The sequence below is a fragment of the Pimephales promelas genome, chromosome 12, assembly GCF_988280905.1.
Source record: "Pimephales promelas chromosome 12, fPimPro1.hap1.1, whole genome shotgun sequence".
In the NCBI taxonomy this organism is placed as follows: domain Eukaryota; kingdom Metazoa; phylum Chordata; class Actinopteri; order Cypriniformes; family Leuciscidae; genus Pimephales; species Pimephales promelas.
Genome location: NC_142780.1, coordinates 1,161,432 through 1,179,305, shown reverse-complemented (window position 1 = coordinate 1,179,305; position 17,874 = coordinate 1,161,432).

The window sequence follows — 17,874 nt, the reverse complement described above, 5'->3', positions numbered from 1 at the left end:
TCCCCCACGTGTTTTAACTATCTTTTCTATCATAATATAGCCAGTCTAATAAAGGCTTTTTAATTTCCTAAGAAGAGTGCCTTGGATTTCCTTTTTTTCTATGACGTTGAACTCCCGACCCCAAAGAGCACCTTCCAATACCTTTTTGAACTCCCTGAACATCCTTTCTCTCTTTCCAGTCTACTAATGAGAGTTAGTGCACATGTTAATGAATTTTTCAGAAACATTCATTTTATAAAATATTGTTACACAGTATGAAATTGGAATAAAATTTACTCCCATACATGTGGTTCATTCAGTCAATGTAATGCCTACCATTCAATAATGTGTTGTGCTTTATCACCTTTCAGACTAAACTAATTTTAAATTCTGTCAACTTTATAACTAACTATAAAAAACAAATGGCAATTTGATGCTCTTTAACATGATGTGACTGATTACTATAGCCTCCTCAGATCAATAATCTCTTCTTTACTACTAGTTATAGCACCAAATAAACATAAATGAACATCAGAAGAAATACTGAAGTAATCATAATTTTTTATATTAAGGTCTACCTCAGGAAAGCCATTCAATGACTATAAACTTGATAGTTTTTGCTCCATGACTTTAGGTTGAAGATTACGATGTTAATCCATCGTAATCCATAAAACAGGCATAATTTAAAAACCCAAACAGTCCAAACTTAAAACAAGGTCCAAGTAAATCCAAGGAAACATACAAGACTTTGCAAAGAATGAGTGAAAACACATAGTTTATAAAAGACAAACACAAATGAGTTAATCATACACATCTTGATATTTACCCACAACTTTATAGCATGCAAATGTAAAACAATGACAAGTAAAAAAACAATTTAAAAAAGCCATGTTTTGTATTTTTTTCATAATTCACGAAGAAGTTTCAAGATAGATTCATCCAGGTGGTTCAGCATTAAACCTTAGTTTGGCTATCCCCGGCTCTCATTCATTCATCAATGGTGACAAGATACTCAGAAGACAATGGCATTTTCAAGTTTTTAATGGGTGCAATTGAGATTTTTTAGCGAAGAACGACTTGATTTTCCTGTACGACTTTTGTTCTTACAGCTGCCAGACGGTGCATTTCGGCTTTTCTGCACGCGACCATCTCCTCACTCATACGGTCCCACAGTATGATCAGAGTTGCTGTGCCAGCTGGCTGCGATCTGGCATGTCTTGTTATACCTGTAAGGGAAGCTTCATTGTTTCACAGAAGGCATGGCGCTGAGTGACTTGGCAGATGTGGAGGGTATGTGCAGCAGGTATTAAAATCAGAGGCCTCATTAAACTTGGTAATTTACATTCCCTTCCTCTCGCTCTTTTAAGCGGGCATATCAAATCACACTGGTCATGCGAATGGTCATTAATTGCTGGTAATGTAACAGCTGTGCGAGTGAAGAGATGCACCCAAATAACAGTAAATCTGTCACTGGCATTTCATCATCATGTCTGCCATTTCGCCAAGTCTTAAATTTCGCCGCAGCTACCAAGGTGGACCTTTCTACGGCCCATATTTCTTTCTGTTGTGAATGTGCCTCTCTCTTATTTCCCCCATAAAGTCAGAATATATTTCACCACATAAACAACATCCAATCAGATGGAGAAATTGGAGAGATCAGGTTGCCTTTAATGGCAAGTCCCACATTAGCATCGCGAGTGTCAAATCTGCCCCGTTCCCATGCACATCCACTGGACCATTGGCGGATCTGTAATGGAAAAATTACGACTTGAACCAAGAATGGTCGGACGACGTCACACTAACTACAAGTTTTCAAGACAACAACTACTCACTCTGACTAGAATGATGGAAAACAAGTCTAGATTGTTTTTTGTTTTGTTTTTTACACTTGTAATCACAGCCACGTCCAAGTGATCCGCGGGCGCTTTGTGGCTGTGGTTACAAGAGGTAAAAACGATATAAGCACTGTTCGTTTTCTCACACAAACCGCTCGTTTCGTGTCTTAGGCCATCAATGTGTACTTACATGTATGAGTCATTAAATCATGTTTAATTTTGACTTCTCTGCTTGCTTTTTGGTGGACCCCCTTAGCCTCCAGTGTATGACTGATAGACACGAACGGTCTGGCCTAAATATATCAAGATTGAAAATACTGCGGAAACAAAGACACATACATCTTGGATGCCCTTGAGGTAAGATAAAACATATCAAAAATTAATTTCAAAGTGAACTATCCCTTTGAGCAGACAGTCTACTAATACTCTAATGAGAGTTAGTTGACATGTGGTTACATATAGTCAACAGAATGTCTAAAGTGGACCATCAAAATAAAGTGTAAGTCAATATTTCTATGGATAGGCCCATTGTCGTGTTGTGCATCGTTCTTGGCCGGTTGAACTTCTGTTTGTTATCTTTGAAATGTGGCAGACATTTTCTTTCATCCACTTCATGTTGAATTTGGCCTAACATGTAGAACAGGACATCAGATTCGGGATGTTGAGTGCCAGATCTGAGCTTCCCTCTTGTGTGGGCGAGACGTCTCTGGAGTTTATCCCTGTGACAATGGACTCCTTTGTTCATCTTCAAAGCAGAGTTTAAGGGATGAAATACAGTACGAGTTTTACAGTGTGGCATTTCACTTGCAGTTCGTTCTCGCGGACTTAGTCTTAGTCTCATCAGCCACATCCTCAATCCCTCCAGCCATTAAACTGGAGACAGGCTTTTAATCAGCTTGATTTCAGCCCTTGATGTCGGCCCTCGTCTCGGCCGTACGGAGGGATGAATGACAGGTGTGTAAGAGAGGAAAAGAGATAGTGTTTCGACGTTTAGTTGACGGAGAGTAAACAGACAGCTGTTTGAGTTCACGGTGGCCACTTCAGCCGTAAGCACGCCATGCTTTACAGTCAGGCTGAAAGGGACTTTGTCAACAGTGACAGACTAAGGCCATGCATACAATTAAACAAAGCCTTATAACATGTGTCCATACCCTGCGTGACCTTTGACCCCGCTCAGACGAGGGGCAAACAGTACTCGCTACTCCAGCAAGATAACATGAGAAGGGGGTTAAACGGTTAAAGTCCCCCTGTGGTGAACATCCAGCGTTTAATGTTGTGTATGTGTGTATGTGGTGCGTTTAATACGCTTTAAACCGTGTGTGCGTTGATAAGTGGACAGCATTGCTGAGTATTTCCTCCTTAAAACTGCAGTGAACCAAAGACGCTTTGAAATCGCTGGTGTTTCTGACGCCCAAACCATCTTGTAACCAATCAGATTATGAGGTGGGCGGGGCTTTGGAAAGGTTTTCCCGGTATATTTTTCTGTTGATTTAAAAAATCAGGTATTTTTAGCAATATAATGGGTGTGTGATGTATATTATGATGAATTTCTTCACTGACGTACTGAGTTGTCAAAGCGTTTCTGATGATTGTTAGAAGGAAGCTGTATGACTCTGAGATGTCGAACAGGAGCTTGGTTTGTGTAGCATTAGCAACACTTTATTAGCCATTTGATAACGTAGTCAAGCTAAAGGCTAATCGTATTGATTACTGTTATGTGTCTGACGTTATAAAAAGCTAAACCATTTAGGTAATCGTTACATTGCATGATTTCATGAAAGTATGATGTATGGCAACATCAGGAACGAAGAAAAACAAAATAAGGACTATTGTAGCGCTTGCCGTAAAGCAAGTCAGATTTGTAGTTTTCTAATCTCTAATGAGAACTACAGAAGCGCGAGCCGATCTGGCAATCCAACACTATCCCACGCCCAATTCGTACGAATTCGACGAATGATTAAAAAGTGTCTAATTCGTACGACCTCACTCGTACGAATTTGTACGATTTGTCTAAGCCCACTTGATGGTTAGGTTTAGGGGCGGGGTCAGGGGTAGATCATTCTTACGAATTCATACCAATTGGCCAATTCGTAAAATATGTACGATTTAGCAAAATCGTACTAATTCGTACGAGTGAGGTCGTATGAATTGTTACGAATTAGCCACTTTTTAATCATTCGTCGAATTCGTACGACTTGGTCGTGAGATCGGGTCGGGCAATTGTAGCGTGGTTATAGCAGATATAGATCCAGAAGTACGACTCGATGAACCACTGAAAGCATTTTGGAAACATTACTTTAAAGTAAAAAAAAAAAAATCTTACTTAGTGTTGCTTTAAAATAATAATAACTAAGAACTGCATGAGCTTTAAAAGAATAATATAATAGGCTAACTTTGGGTGGAAAGGTTTGTCCATTCAAAATTTTTTGTTCCCCATGAGGAAAACCAACACTATCTCACGACCAATTCGTACGAATTCGACGCATGATTAAAAAGTGGCTAATTCGTACGACCTCACTCGTACTAATTCGTATGATTTGTCTAAACCCACGTGATGGTTAGGTTTAGGGGCGGGGTCAGGGGTAGGTCATTCGTACGAATTCATACGAATTGGCCAATTCGTAAAATATGTACGATTTAGCAAAATCTTATTAATTGGTACGAGTGAGGTCGTATGAATTGTTACGAATTAGCCACTTTTTAATCATTCGTCGAATTCGTACGACTTGGTCGTGAGATCGGGTTGGGAAAACAGCTTCTTAATCATAATCAAAGTGATGTTTATTTGAAAATGTAAAAATGCAGAAAGTTTTCTGTGCTGGGTGTGGTTAGTCTAAGGAGAGAGAATATAATGATTATACCTATGGAAAGTCTCCATATACTACATGTGTGTGTGCTTGAGTGCATGAGCGTGACCAACTGTCTGTGATAAATGTGTGTGTGGTGCTAAAGGCAGGTGCTTTCTCTGTAGGGGCCACATTACCACAGCATGTTTGACATCATTACAGACACACTGTCCCGGTATCAGGTTCCCGTCACAGGACGAGGCGACCCGTGTGCCGACCACACAACCGAAGCGAGACTCGGGCCCTGAGCCAGTACAGCCAGTGCCGTCGGTGGAGGGGCGAACGAGAAGCGGGCGGGACCCGGGACTCGAGCTGACCGGCGTGTGTTTACCGAGGGGTCGGGAAGGGTGTGAGTTGGTGGAGGACTGACACCTCTGACCCCCTGCATCGCTACGTCTTTATTTCATGGCTGACAGAGTGAATGCCAGAGACACGGATGGAATTCTGTCTCGCTCTCTGATTTATGACTCTCAGCTGCTCTGCACTAATTCAGCGGCCAGCTGCGCTTCAGATGCGCCTGTAGACCGAGGACTCGCGCGATGAAGACCAGAAATGAGGAAGAAGAGATGATAAAGAGAGAGGAAAAGGATACCCAAATGGAGGTTAAAGAAAATAAAAGAGAAACGTAACACTGATAACTACAGTAAATGCGACCCAAAAAAAATAAATAAAAAAAAATCAATGGCTGTGTTACTACCCTACATTTTAACCTTACATGAAATACTAGTCAGAAAAAAAAAGAAAAAAATATATATATATATACCTGCAGGTGAAAGTAAAAAAAAAAAATAATAGAATATCGTGCGAAAGTTTATTACAGAAATTCAACTTAAAAAGTAAAAAAAATCTAATATATTATATAGACTCATTACATGCAAAATGAGATATTTCAAGCCTTTATTTGCTATAATTTTGCTGATTATGGCTTACAGTTTATGAAAACCCCAAAGTCAAAATTAGAATATCGTGAAAAGGTTTTCATAAGCTGTAAGCCATAATCAGCAAAATTAAAGGCTTGAAATATCTCACTTTGCATGTAATGAGTGTAATATAATTAGTTTCACCTTTTAAGCTGTAAAAATAACTTTTGTACGATATTCTAACTTCGAGTTTCACTTGTATATATACATATAACACACTTTTTTCCCCTTAAGTTTATTGACAAAATATTAAAAGAAAATCCAAAAAATATATTTGTTTTTAGTCGAGTGTCAAATTCGATTCATCAGGCTTTTCTGGCTCATATGAAGTGAGAATATGGAGCTTATACTCGAGAAGGAAAGAAATATACAATTTAGTGTTGATATTTATAAGGACAACAAGTAAGATGATGAACTCTGATGCTTGTAATGTGAATCAATGATATCTTTATAACAGACAGACCATATAAATATCAGTATCAGCCATGTCTTAGTAAGATCATATTTTAATGCTTAGTTTTATTATCAGAGCTCTGTAGTTTTTATTGAGGTTTGGGCAATGCACTATGATTGAGGGATGAACAAATAAATTGTCCCAAAAAAATCTGATGGATCCCATTTTATACTCACATTTGAACATGATTTTATTTTTAAACAAAACGTTGCTTCAGTCCACTAAGTGTTTGTCTTTACATTTTACAGACAATATAAAAAATATTCATGTTTATTTTATTAAAAAAAATAAGTTTTGATCATGTTGATAAGGCCTTAGAAATCAAATATCAGAGAAGGCTTTATAGGGTTAAAGTTATCATGTTATCGACAATTCTTGTTTTTTTAAAGGAACATTGCCTTGTTTATTATAAATATCAATGCACATCATTGTTGTAAATTCTCTCATAAACTTCAATCAGAATAACTTCCCCTCTGATGACGAGGGCGGGGCAACCTGTCACTCACATGAGATCAGCCAATAGCCAACACGGTGAAAGTCAAGCCCCGCCCACATTTGTTCTTGTTCTTCACTCGGTTAAACGGCACAATTGGGAAGGAAAGACTTCCATTTTATGTTATTATGTTATTCTGGTCAAAACTACAGAAAACATCAGTGAAGACGAAGGCAGATTAAATTTGTGGAGGGAAACAGGCACAAACTGTTAAGAAAGTCATCTGAATTCAGCGCCAACGCTCACCATTGATCTAAGCTGGAGAGAGAAATCAAAATGTTTGGCTTATTTTAGCCAATTAGCTGCGAGAGAGGCGGTTGTGTGAGCACTATTGAGCGGCGCTGCTGAAAGCACTTATTGTCAGCATGCTCAGTTTGAGATCAATGCAGCGCGGTGATAGGATTAGCCGTGTTATCGATGCGGTGCTCTAATATATTAACAGGCTAATTAACAGTCTGTCTGAGGCAGAGGGATGCGGTGTGACACCTCGAGAGAAAACATAGATATATAACCAACAATGAGCTGCCTTTCCACCCTCAAAACCTGTCTTTTTGTCCAGTTTTGGTGCCAAAATACAGAAAATGGGCAAAATGCAGTTTAGCATTTTAAATCAAAACTCAGCATAAATAGAGTAAAATTAAATAGAATCAAATGTTTCAGATTCAATTCTCTCTCAGACAATCAGATGCAGATTCATTGAGAATGATCTGTCTATAAAGATTAAATAGTTCAGTAATAAAAAGCACACTTATTGTAGGCAAACATTTTACTGAAAAAGTCCTGCTTTGCCTGCTGCAGTGTGAGATTTTTGAATGAATTATTAAACCATCATGTCAGCATGGTTTAATCAATAGACGTTTCATTTGTTAAATCATTATCGCTTAAAGTATGATTATCATAAGCCCGAGAATGTTTCGTAGTTAAACAACAACACGCATAAGAAGAAATTCCGAGTTCATCATCGCCGCGGTTCCCTCGGGCGAGACGCTCCACCGTCGAGACGAGAATCAAAGCATTGTCAAACACTGTCACGTTTAGGAGACCCGCGCTCCTGTTAACTGTTTAAAGGGACTTCACTCCTGTGAAGAGCTTTGTCTTTTGTCTGTGGGTGGAGACTGGCTAAGCGGAGCTGCTTTGTATTTTCTCCGGGCTTTGTGCCTTTGGCTGCCATATGGGGAGAGAAAACAGTCATATAAGTACTTAAGCAAAGTTTATATTTGCACAGGAATTTTCAGGGCTTTGCTTCACTTCAGTGGAAAAACAATAACCAGGCAGACGGGATGCTACCATTATAAGCACTTATGCAAAGTTCATATTAGCAATGGAAATTTTAACCTTGGCATGAATGTCCAAGAAGCTGTCTATAATGCGGGGAGGTTTTGAAATCAGAAGCGCCGATCCCACCCTCTCCCCGTCTCGCCGGAGAACAACACAACAGCCCTGCGCCTTGACATTTATGTGCTGTAAAATAGGGGGAAAACTGAGCCGTAAACATGTTATTTTCGTCCTTCCTATACTGCAGTTTGAGCTCCTGTCGTCTGTATAACTGTGCAGGATTTCTCACTATATACACTGTAAAAATTAATATGCTTTATCTAATTAAAACATTTGTGGCAACAGATTACAAGCAATATTATCAATTAAATTTAACAAATTAGAATTGAGTAATAATTAATCAAATTAAGTCCTTGAAAGTTAACCATTTAAAATGAGTAAAACTTACAACAAAAAAAGAAAAAAAAACATAAATTGAAGTCACCATTGTGGTGATCAGTGTTTGTTTTAAAATGACGGTTTTCTCCTTCTGCGATTCTGCTTGTTAACATCAGCTGTCTTCAATGTTGGCAATATAAAATAAAGAGTTCTTAATTCATCTTTGACATCTGAGATGATTTGATAATTTTTGGTAGGTATTTGATCTTCTATAAGTGACATATTGTGGTAGTTTTATTCTATGAGTAATTTGTTTTTTATTAGAAAAGCCTTTCTAGGGACCTGAGATGCAAATTACCTCTTGCTACTGTATGTACAATACACATTTTCCAGCTTTGACTGGGATCGTGTTTTTTTGTACTGTCCCTATATAAATAAACTGAAAATGAAATTATTTGGCAAGAAAAAGGCAAACTACAGATACATCTACTATATGAAAAAAAGCATATAAAAACAAAAATCTCACAGGAAAAAGCATGCATTGACTACAACACAATCAGTTAATAACATTGTGTTGGTTCTCTCTTGTTTTTGCATGTGTTCATAAATTCATAACTTTCGCTTGCATTACAACCACATCTAGTTATCTAATAATGATGACGACATGTCAAGGTTTATATCACAGGTTCCTCATTTCAGCTCATAATAACGATTACTGGTCTAAACTCACTTCATATTGTCAGTGTGCCTGGTTTGGATCTTGTGTTTTGGTTGAATTAATTCATAGTTGGATCTGTCTATTACGTGAAAACAGATATTTAGAGACCACATCCATCAAACTTTAAAGATCACCACATTTAGCTTGGAAAGAATGAGAATATGTGTGGATTAGATCTGGCAAATTGAGGATTTCGCACATTAATGAAACTGTAACGTACTGCTCTGAGACACGAAGGTTGAGGATCCAAATGAAAGGGTAATCCAAAGACGTAATCCAGAAAAAAAGACCTAAAAAAGAACTCCAACTAAAAAAAGATGGATGGATGGATGGGCGGGTGGGTGGATGGATGGATGGATGAATGGGTGGATGGATGGATGGATGGATGGATGGATGGATGGATGGGCGGGTGAATGGATGGATGGATGCATGGAAGGATGGATGAATGGATGGGCGGGTGGATGGATGGGTGAATGGATGGATGGATGGGTGAATGGATGGATGGATGGGTGAATGGATGGGTGGATGGGTGGGTGGATGGGTGGATGGATGGATGGATGGATGGATTGATGGGTGGGTGGGTGGGTGGATGGATGGATGGGTGGATGGATGGATGGATGGGCGGGCGGGCGGGCAGGCGGGCGGGCGGGCAGGCGGGCTTTGGGCGGGCGGGTGGGTGGATGGATGGATGGATGGATGAATGGTTGGATGGTTGGATGGATGGATGGATGGATGGGTGGGTGGATGGATGGGTGGATGGATTGATGGATAAGTGGGTGGGTGGATGGATGGATGGGCGGGCGGGCGGGCGGGCGGGCGGGCGGGTGGGTGGATGGATGGATGGATGGATGAATGGTTGGATGGATGGATGGATGGATGGATGGATGGGTGGGTGGGTGGATGGATGGGTGGATGGATTGATGGATAAGTGGGTGGGTGGGTGGATGGATGGATGGATGGGCGGGCGGGCGGGTGGGCGGGCGGGCGGGTTGGATGGATGGATGAATGGTTGGATGGATGGATGGATGGATGGGCGGATGGATGGATGGATGGATGGGCGGATGGGTGGATGGATAAATGGATGGATGGATGGGCGGGTGGGTGGATGTATGGATGGGTAAATGGATGGATGGATGCATGGAAGGATGGATGAATGGATGGGCGGGTGGATGGATGGGTGAATGGATGGATGGATGGGTGAATGGATAGATGGATGGGTGGATGGATGGGCGGGTGGGTGGATGTATGGATGGATGGGTGAATGGATGGATGGAAGGATGGATGAATGGATGGGCGGGTGGATGGATGGGTGAATGGATGGATGGATGGGTGAATGGATAGATGGATGGGTGGATGGATGGGCGGGTGGGTGGATGTATGGATGGATGGGTGAATGGATGGATGGAAGGATGGATGAATGAATGGGTGGGTGGATGGATGGGTGAGTGGGTGGATGGATGGATGTATGGATGGGTGAGTGGGTGGATGGAGTGGTTGGATTTGCCAAAATTCAAGCCACAGCAATCTGTGTGCTCTCAAATGACAACATCATCAAACAGAATTCTGGGATTTGTGCCAAAGCCTGGTCACTGTTTGCTTAAAACATTTCGAGTGAATCCTCTAGATGGCCAGACATTGCAATAACGTGTTTCTTCAGTTTAATCATGATTATTATTCAGTGTTTCTTAATGAATATGCAGCAAAAAGTCTCCAGAATCACAAACAGCTCAAAAATTAGCCTATATTTTCCCTCATGCACAATATAGATTTGATTATTATTATTATTATTATTCAATCTTGTTTTATTACTATTAAGAACAGATTTTTATGCTAAAAATGTTTAGCAACCTTAAGTATCAACAAATTAGAATTGTATTTTGGATATATATAATTTAATATAATTTAAAATTGGAATTGTACAAATAGCTCTGCAATGAAGACTTAATTGACTTAAAAAATAAAGGTTCCAAAAGGGTGTTTTTCTCACCAACGCAATCGAAGAATGACAAATTTTTGTGCAATGGAAAGATTCCAGGGATGTTAAAGGTTCTTCACTGAACCATGCATGCCAATTAAGAACATTCATTATGTAATTACACCATACATGTGGTTTGTGGGGAACAGTCGCCTTTTTACAACAGTGTGCAAATTCTCCCAGACGTGTTCCTTTCACAACACAATCCTCTTTGGTTCTCTATTATGTTCTCCGACATTAATGAGAGAAAAAAGAGCACATTATGTGCATTGATGCTCTTCAGATACGTGCTTGTTTTCTGTGTTTTGAACCATCTGTCTGGCATCACACACACACAGAGCCACGGCCACGGTCGCCCTCGCTGCCAAGACTATCTATTCATGAGACTTAACCAGGCGTGCGATGGGCTCAGAATACCAAGTGCGGGAGCTCGGGCCCCGTTCCCCGAGCGAGAGGGCCACGGGGCCGCGTGGCTCGGCCGGGCCGCACGAGGGACACTAGACGACTCGGTGGGAGGTCAGAGGGCCCGCGTGAGAGGTGAGAGACACACAAAGGGATGAGCGAGAGTCCATCTGGACGAGTGACCTGACATAATTAGATATTAATCCTGCTCTGAGGTGCGGCAGGAGTGTGTAAGTGTGTGTGTGATGGGGTGCATGAGAGCATGTGAGTGAGTGTGTGTGGCGAGAAAGGGGGGAGTTAAGCTGAGGAAGAGAGAAAAAAGAGAGTGTTGTTCTTAAACACTAAGCTGATTAGCCAGGCATGTGTTTGCTGTCGAGTTGAGCCGCGGTGGACCGGGCGCATCCATTGGACGTGCTGGAGGGTCTGCGGGGAGGGGGACAGTGTTTCGGGTCTCATCTGTCTACTTGTTTTGTATTGACATTTGTTAAGGAGGAGAACCGCGGACGGAGAAAAGAAAGAGGATGGTGGAGAAACGAGACGGGTTCGGAAATGTCAGCGCTGACAGATGGTGACGTTTGATGGCGCCGGGCCGAGTCGTCGTTGTCAATCAATCGCTCAGAACATCTTCAGATGCGAGATGTCACCGCGATTCATCCATCCACCTGTTACACCATGAAGGCCTGTGTTGATTTATCTCATCAAACTGACTGTGAATAAGAGACATGGGCTCTAAACCATCCCATAGTCGAGTTAATTGATGGTGTAACAACTTGGGTCACTTGAGATGAACTAGCTTGAGACACGTCATCCAATTTGTTGACCTCGAGGCCATGTTTAGTTAACACTGATGGGGAGACTGCCATCAGAAGAGGAGAAAATACGCCGTATTAGTGAGATTTGGCCAAACTTGAACAATGAAAGCTGCAAACTAAACCAAAAGATCAAAAAACTTACAAAACAGTTATGAACCGTTATGAACAACTCTGTAGGCCTGCAATAATGTCTTCCTCATCCAAAATCGAGTAAGATTTTCTACCAAACAATATTGTGAAAAGTGTTTAATTAAAAGAAAAACATGTCTAAATCAAATGCCCCATAAATATCCTTCACCGTCAACACATTCTCATCCCAAAAAGTCATATAACTGACGACTTGGGACGTATTTTGACCGTACGTCAATATCCGCCTTTTTAGGGCCCCCTTTAACGTCGGTAGATGGCGATCCCGGGCCGTCATACAACTGACGCTTTACCTTTAACGTCAGTTAGGTGACGGGTTAGGTTTAGGGTTAGGTTTAGGTCTGGGGTAGAGTTAGGATCCCATAACCTCATCTACCGACGTTTAAGGGGGCCCTAAAAAGGCGAATATTGACGTATGGTCAAAAGACGTCCCAAAACGTCAGTTATATGACTTTTTGGGATGAGACTGCGTTGTCACAGTGAAGCTCTTAAGAGTTGTTTAACATTAAGGATTGCAGGGGTTTGTGGTTTTTCTTTCCCTCAGAACGTTTTCCCTGGCAATGTCACATTCAGAAATCCTTCCATATTTGCTACTCAAGAAATATTGATTATTATATCAATGTTGAAAACATGTTGTGCTTCTTCATTATTTTGTGGAAAACTCTACAGCATTTCTAACACAGCATTTTATAAAAACTTTTGTAACAATATCAATTATTTTATTATCATGTTTGCTCAATTTAATGCATCCTTGCTGAATATAAATATATATTTCTTTAAAACAAATCATAATCAAACGGATTGGCCTGATAGGGCAAGTGACGGTTCAGTCCACTGATATCCTTATTGTTTAACCGTCCGGATATCTCTAGCTCTGAATGATTGCCATCATATGGTGAAGAGTGCAAACCCAGATCAGAACTACCAACTCCCACGAGGACAGAAATAATAAGACTTATAATACTTTTTTTTTTGGTTACACTTAATATTTTAAGGTGACGTAACTACATTACTGTACTGAGTAATGTAAATTTACTAATTAACTACATGTACTATAGAGTTACTGTTAGGATTAGGTTTAAAAAATAACCGTGATTTTAACGGTAAAATACTGTAAAAATGCTACAGTGCAAAACTGTTAATTGTTAAACAGAAAGTTTCCATACTATACACGGTAAATAACTGTGATATAATTTTACAGTAAAATATCGTTAAATTTACAGTTTTTGAAAGTGAAAAAGAACAAATCATTGTATAATTTACAGTGAAAAACCGTAAATTGGCATTCCCACAATCCCCTGTGTGACACTTCACATTTTATCTATTTTTGTTGAAATAACTATAGTTCCTCATAGTTTTATTGTTTTTTTTTTCTAATCAGTTATGTATATGTTACATTTAATGTTGTTAAATTAATGTTTATTGCATTTTTTAAATTTCATGTGTGTTACCATGATGGTGCTTAATGTTTGTGTGAATGGCATTGTGCAGCTTCTTTAATTAAGTGTTGCTTTATACAAGTATTCACTTGTGATGAGCTGTGATTGCTCATGTAACTCTCATCACTACTGTGATTATTGATGGTTGTCAGTGTATTACAATGGTCTAAAAGAGATATCAATACATCAATATGTTGGTAAATCAACATTTTATCAGAAAATAAATTACGGTTTATTACTGTAAAAAGTGAGAATTGTGAGATAAAAAGACATAATAATTTTATTCTGTGGCAGAAACAAGCTTCCATTTAATTTGTATTTTTTTTTTGACAGTTTCATTTGATAATTAAATAATGAATTAGTTTACGCTAGCCTGTGTAGCCTCGTTAGTTAGCTCATGCTTCAAGATGCGAGTTTTCCAAGGATTGTTTTGTCGGATCTTCCAATTAGCATGTAGTAGAAATTGGCAATCGGACTAATGTGACTGAACTTTGTCTGCGTTTGTAATTAAAGTTTCAATAGCGCCAAGATTAGCTCTGTTGTGGTCCCATTATCTCTGGTGCATACTGTATATATTTATGATTCAGAAGAGAACTAAGGATGCCAGTGTCATGGTGGTGATAAAGAGGGATTTTAGGGGAGTTTGCCTGTAGTCTGTTTGTCAGAGACTCATGTTTAGTGAAATGAGCCCTAATTATCATGATGGAAATAGCCACGGGCAGCGATACCGAACAATAGTTAGCTTGTGCAGCGAGCGAACGCAGAGCTAAGCGCTCTCAGCTGTGCTCACAATGTCAACCTATTTACCTGCTTGTTGAAGCTCGCGGCCTCTGTGCTGGGAGCAGCGCGTATTTACCCCAGAGATAGCCCTGAAATATCAGCCCTAATTGTGGGCTAATACAAACCGTGCAGCTATCAGAGACAGATTCCTCAGTACGACAGAGATAAGAGCATGTTTGCACTCTCGCAGATAGCAGAGGCTAACTCAAAACTCTTTTAAATATAAATGGTTCGATCATTCACACATCGGACGGACTTGAAGATCACCAAAGAAAGCTAAAGTATAGGGGAACGCTTTTTGACTTCCTCAGTTTGTTAGGGTTCAGAGTATTTATTTTTCACACAATAACTTCCCACATGTCCATGTGGTTTTGTTTCATCAGTGAATACTTTTTTCTTGATGTACTCTGAAAGAATGGAAGTGAAATGTATCTGATAAAATCAAAACATAACCTAAACTATGCACTCTAAAAAATGCTGGGTTGTTTTAACCCAATTTTGGGTCAAATATGGACAAACCCGAAATGTTGGGTTAAAAATGTAATGTAAAAATTTAACCCAACGGCTGGGTTAGTCCATATTTGACCCAAAGTTGGGTTAAAACAACCCAGCATTTTTTAGAGTGTGTTCTCAATAAAATACAATTATTAACATTTTCATATAAAATAACAGCTTTTCTAAATAATTCAAAATAATAGTAATTTTTGAGATTGACAACAAAAACACAGCACAAAACAACTATACAGCATAGTTCAAAACATAATCATTTCTGAACATTGACTCTCAGTCTTTATTCACCTTTTTCTCATGGTTTCTCAACAGAATTCATAAAAGTATAGAATTATAGAAAATCATATTTCTAATATCGGCTCATTGTATCGCAGTGTGAAAACATGCACAAAATGGGATTAAACCCGGCTAGTGTCTTCTGCTAGTTAGCAAAGCATTAAATAACTTTCTCAACTGTTAAATAACATATTGGAGATCAAAATAATAAATAATAAATAAACACACAAAAAACAAAACAGAAAAGAAGTAAAAAAATTAAGCTTTGCTACACTCTAAAAATTGCTGGGTTGTTTTAACCCAACTTTGGGTCAAATATGGACAAACCCAGCCATTGGGTAAAATGTTTTAATTATATTTTTAATCCAATGTTTGGGTTTATCCACATTTGACCCAAAGTTGGGTTAAAACAACCCAGCAATTTTTAGAGTGCTTTAGTTAAATAAATGTTCAGTGATTATGAATTTCGCGCAACTTTTTCTCTAAATAGTGTGGATATGGCAACTAGTAAATTCACTCGGTTTCGTCATGCTAGCATGTGTGTAAGTATTTAAAACAAGTGTGTTAGGACGTTGAAACAGCCTGCGGTTTATAGTCGAGAGACAGACGGTTAGCTGGACCAGGGGAATTGTTATAAGTTTTACATGATTTTCTTTCTTCTTCTGGCTGGCTGTATAACATACTGAAGTTGTACAAGCGATTGTCAGTGAAAAGACCTTTTCCTCCATCTACACTGCTTACATTAACACTCGGTTTGGCTTTATGGCCTCCAAGCATATAAATCTCACCTAAGTCCCGTCAGACTTCCTTTCGCTGTGAGGTAATGTGTGTTTGTGTTTTGTGAATTCTTTGATATATGCCTTCAGAACTGTGTCTGAGGGTTAATTTGCTGAGAAATGAGGGCAAAGTGTAGAACAAGTAAATTAAACTGTAAAATAATGTTCGTCTGGAACTGAATTAACATGGCCAAACATTTCCAGCTGCATGCATTTATTGCAATTAAATGCAAATGATGTACATTTCACCCCCAAGAGTCGGGAAGACGCCTGCTCTGCTCTGCTTTGTGGTTTTGCGCCGCTGCACTTGTTTTACAAGTAGACCACTGGGAATAATTTACACAGAGTGGGCACACCGAATGATTAATGACTTAATTAATTGAAAGGAAAAGACTTCTCTAGTGTTCTCAAATGGCTTGAGTGTGAATACCTAGAACTTTCTTGCAAATTTACTTACGGACATTTTCATCATGGTTATTGCTAATTACTTGGTCGTTACACATCGAGATTAATTGCTAAACAGTTTAGTTTCCTGGTAAACGTTCTATTGATAACTTGCAGTCTAAAGCATGTTGGGTTGTGACCCCAAAACGGTCTTTTCTAATGCAACTAAATGCAACTAATAGCACATAGTGTCACCAAACACGATTGGAAAAATAATGACACAAATGTTTTCTTAGAAAAGTGTTTCAAATACAGAATGTAACTTCCAAAAAAATGCACTTTCCACAGATCATTTGCTCTGGAAATGATGTCGTTTCAAAGCTTAGTCACTTTCTTTCTTCTCCAGATCGCAAAAGATGATGTTCTGAGGAAAGTCCAACTGTTTTTGCTCGTACAATAAAAATCAAAAGAGCTCGCCCAGTTTTCCAGCCATTTTTCCCAAATGGATTTTTCAAAAGTCTTTGTTAAAGAGTTCTGATGCACCTTCAACAAAAGCATCCATTAACAACCTCATAGCCCACAATAGGTCTGTCTTTGCCAGTTTAGGAGTCATTATTGTGCCATTTTTACTTCCAGAACCCAATGTTGGTCTCTATACTGGATCACATTGACTTTATTTGAAGACATTTGTCGAAACATCTTCTGTTGTGTGAGACACCACAGTTCCCATACATCTGCCATTGGTCAGACAAACAGAGTCGTGTTTGGTCACGCCATTGGTCAAGACGCTCAAAAAATCAGTGTCTTACAGTAGTCTCTGCACATTTTTACTTAGTTTTGTTAAAGTTCCCCTGTAGTCAATAATTGTATCCTTTAAAACTCGTCTTTGATCAGCAAAATGAAATCCTTGAAAGAAATTTCTTAATGCCTAAAAATAGCTTAAATGTAACTCTACACTGTTGCTTTAAAGAGTATTGTTATATTATAACTAGGGCTGTGCAAAAATTAATTGCGATTAATCGCATCCAAAATAAAAGTCTGTGTTTACATAATATATTTGTGTATGCTGTATATAATTATTTTGTATATATAAATACCTATGCATGCATGTATATATTTAAGAATTATTTGTGCTTAAATTCTGTATATATTTATAAATACATAATCTATATTATATAAATATAAATATTTTATATATGAATAACACATTTTCTTAAATATATACATGCATGTGTTTGTATTTATGTATACAAAAAAATCATATACAGCACACACAAATATATTATGTAAACACAGACTTTTATTTTGGATGCGATTAATCGCAATTAATTTTTGCACAGCACCTAATTATAACCTTTATTTTACCAGGAAAGAAAGCACATTGAGATTAAAAATCCCTTTTCCAAGAGCGTCCTGGCACCAACAGCACACAACTCACATGGATTTAACCAATAACACACATCCAAACACATATA